Consider the following 3778-nt stretch of genomic DNA (forward strand, 5'->3'; position numbering starts at 1 on the left):
TAGAGACGGGGTTTCACCATGTTGACCAGGATGGTCTCGATCTCTTGACCTCGTGATCCACCCGCCTCGGCCTCCCAAAGTGCTGGGATTACAGGCTTGAGCCACCGCGCCCGGCCTACCTTAAACATTTTTAAGGGTACAGTTCAGTAGTGTTAAGTATATTCATATCGTACAACCAGTCTCCAAAACGTTTTCATAGCCATCGAAAGTACTTAATACTTCCCCCTACCTTCAGCAGTCACCATTTTACTTTCTGAGTCTGTAAATTGGACTACTCTAGATAGCTCATGCAAGTAGAATCATAGAGTATTTGTCTTTGTGTAACTAGTGTGTTTCACTTAGCACAATATTCTCAAGGTCCATACTATTTTGTGACTTTTGAATTTTGTACATTGTTTATTACCCATTTTCAAAAGAGCATTAAAGTAAAAAGACATGACATTATTCAGAGCTGGTTAATTACATGGTAAAAAGTTTATGGCTGGTATGTCTTTTTCATTTCAACCAATATTAAATGCAAGTTTGGGCAGCAAAATAATTTTATGCCAAAGTGCCATTTGATGCTGGGTTTATGATGTGTTTCTGCTTTTATCATCTATGGGTACCCCCCAAAGTGCATGCCGAAGTCCCCAGCCTCTTGACTCTGCTCAACAGTTTCCCCCTTTGGCTTACTGTCCAACACTTTGGACTGCTCTTGCAAATTTGCCTCTTTTCCCCAGGAACAAGCTGCTTCTATGCCAATGGCATGAAGCATGAAAATAGGTTAAAAAAAAAAGTGAAAATATGACATAATCAGGGGAAAAGTCAACTAGATCCAGAAATGACAGAGACGATGGAATTAACAAAGACATGAAAATCTTCCTCCTTGCAGATTTTCCTCACATCTCTGACGTGGAAAAAAGGGGGTTTTTCATTCAGCTAGCTTTTTAGTGCACCTTGGAGATCATTATTCTGGAGCCCTCTGCAATAATATTGTTTCTCATGGATTGAAATTGTTTCCATCAAGTTGAAATGACTCTGAAGCTTATGGGAGGACTGGGTATCACTAACTGGCACAGAGGGAGACAGGTTCTAGGTGGAAGATATGTGACTTGCTTTTGAAAATAGTGGTGTGAGATTCTGGCCTGCAAAAACAGCTGGAGGTAGGAGCTAGAAATGAGGACTTAAAAAAATAGGTACGTGTGTGCGTGCGTGCGCACGCATGTGTGTGTTGAAAATACAGAAAAATAAGATAATGTTACCCATATTAGAGATCATCATTCTTAATGCTTTAAGTGAATTAACTTCTGTTTTTCCATTTGGCTGTATGTGTATAAAAGTATTTTTATAGCCAGCATGGTGGCTTATGCCTGTATTCCCAAGGGAACTTGCCTAAACTTTCCTAAAACTTTCAGGATTCAAGAATCAGAAATCATAATCAAAGAGGTAGGAGAATTAAGAATTCAATGTCAAACTAAGTAAAGCAGAGCAAATTCCAAGATAAAAGGAAGAAAAATATTGTTTGGTGTTTAAAGAGATAGAGTTTGATGAAGGCTACTTTTTGAGATACTAAATTGAGGGTGTAAAGACACACACATGCTTGTAATCCCAGCGCTTTGGGAGGTCTGGGTGGAAGGATGCCTGGAGCCCAGGAGTTTGAGGCTGCAGTGAGTTATGAGCCACTGCACTCTAGCGTGGGTGAGAGTGAGACCTTGTCTCAAAACAGCAACAAGATACAAAATTGAGAAACTGTTACTTGAATATATACTTGAATATATATTGTCCAGCAGTGATGGAATAACAAGGAATGGATTTACCTTACTATTTTAAGCAACTAGAAAACTGGACAATATATGAAACAGCAGTTTGTAGGCACTGGGTAACATGCAGCACAAGACTGTGGTCACTGAAAGGTGGGAAACAAACCTGCTGAGTTCTATGGTTGCTCCAATTTATTATCTGGAGGTAGTTTTCAGGGTGCAGAGCAGGGATGGGGAACCCAAATTAAAGCCTGGTGTCTTACTGAATTGAGAGGACAAGATGGGGATTGTTGGGGAGGGAAGATTGCCATAATTTGTGGGGCAGAGTACCGGAGATGTGGGAGTTGTACACAAAACTCCAGAGGCAAGTGGAGGAGTCTCCTGAAGTCAGGTTGAGTTCTGACCTACACATGCATGAGAGGAGAGCACCTGAGGCCAGAGAAAGAACCTCACTGGAAAGGAGTAGGCCAAATGATTCCTGGAACTCACACCGAGCTGGGAGTAGTCTGTGTTGCCATTAGCCAGAGTATATGCAAGGGCATCAAAAGGGCATGGCCTTTTGTAATGAGGCTAAATTAGCCCTAAGTTGAAGGGTACTCTGGGCCTACTCTAACAATGAAAAAGCAAGTCTTGGAAGATCCAGCCGATTTAAAGAATCTTACCTGTGTGTAAGTAAGTCCAGTGCTATTTAAGGAAACACACAAAATCTAAAACACAAAACTCACAATGTTAGGCATTCAATAAAATGACCAGGCATGCAAAAAACCAGGAAAATATGACATAATCAGGAGAAAAATCAACTAGATCCAGAAATGACAGAGATGATGGAATTAACAAAGACATGAAAACAGCAGTTACAAATATGTTCTTGGTTCAAAAAAGTAGAGGAAATGGTTAACATAATGGGAAGAGAATTAGAAGGTATATTTTTAAAAGACCCAACAGAACATCTCGAGTTTGAAATAAATTTTAAGGTACAATGGTGGCATTAACAATAGTTGAGGCGTTGCACATCAGTGAACTTCAAGACAGCAATAGAAACTGTCCAAAATAAGAACAGAAAGAAAAATGGAAAAATTGATAAGAGCATCAATGACCATAACAAGGACAATTGTTAGAGATAGAAACAGTCTGACATATATGTAATTGGAGCCCCAGAAAAGAGGGAAAGGGGAGAACAGAAAAAAGATTGTAAAAAATAATGACCAGAAAATTTCCAAATTTGATGGAAACTGTAAGCCCACATATTTAAGAATCTCAAGGAGAATAACTATAAAGGTAACCACACCAAGACACATCATCATCACATTGTTGGCAACCAATAATAAAGAGAAAATCTTGAAAGCAGGCAGAGAAAAAATACACGTCATGTACAGAGTAACAGAGACAAGAATGACAGCAGACTTCTCATCAGAAACTTAGCAAATCAAAGGACAATGGAGAGACCTCTTTATTATTTATTTATTTATTTATTTATTTATTTTGGTCTGAGACAGTCATTCTTGCCCAGGCTGGAGTGCAGTGGTGTGATCTTGGCTCACTGCAACTTCCGCCTCCTAGGTTCAAGCAATTCTCCTGCCTCAGCCTCCCGAGTAGGTGAGATAACAGGTGCATGCCACCACACCTGGTTAATATTTTTGTATTTTTAGTAGAGAAGAGGCTTCACTATGTTGGCCAGGCTGGTCTCACACTCCTGACCTCGTGATCTGCCTGCCTCGGGCTCCCAAAGTGCCGGGATTACAGGTGTGGGCCACTGTGCTTGGCTTGGAGAGACATCTTTAAAGTACTTTTTTAAAAAAGCCTACTGGGGCTGGGTGCAGTGGCCAACACCTACAATCTCAGCAGTTTGGGAGGCTGAGGCAGGAGGAGTACTTGAGTCCAGGAGTTTGAGACCAGCCTGGGTAACATGGCAAAACCCCATCTCTACAAAGAATGCAAAAATCAGCCAGGTGTGGTGGTACACCTGTGGTCCCAGCTCCTTGGGAGACTGAGGTGAGAGGATCGCTTTAGCCCAGAAAGCAGAGGCTGCAGTGAGCTGT

General features: G+C 41.1%; 1 long non-coding RNA gene across 2 annotated transcripts in view; it reads left to right on the plus strand.

The window, feature by feature from the left end:
• Positions 1 to 3778, plus strand: part of LOC108293628 — a 31516-nt gene that overhangs the window by 18373 nt on the left and 9365 nt on the right. The window lies entirely within an intron of this gene.

The sequence above is a fragment of the Cebus imitator genome, unplaced genomic scaffold (assembly GCF_001604975.1).
Source record: "Cebus imitator isolate Cc_AM_T3 unplaced genomic scaffold, Cebus_imitator-1.0 Scaffold541, whole genome shotgun sequence".
Lineage (NCBI taxonomy): Eukaryota > Metazoa > Chordata > Mammalia > Primates > Cebidae > Cebus > Cebus imitator.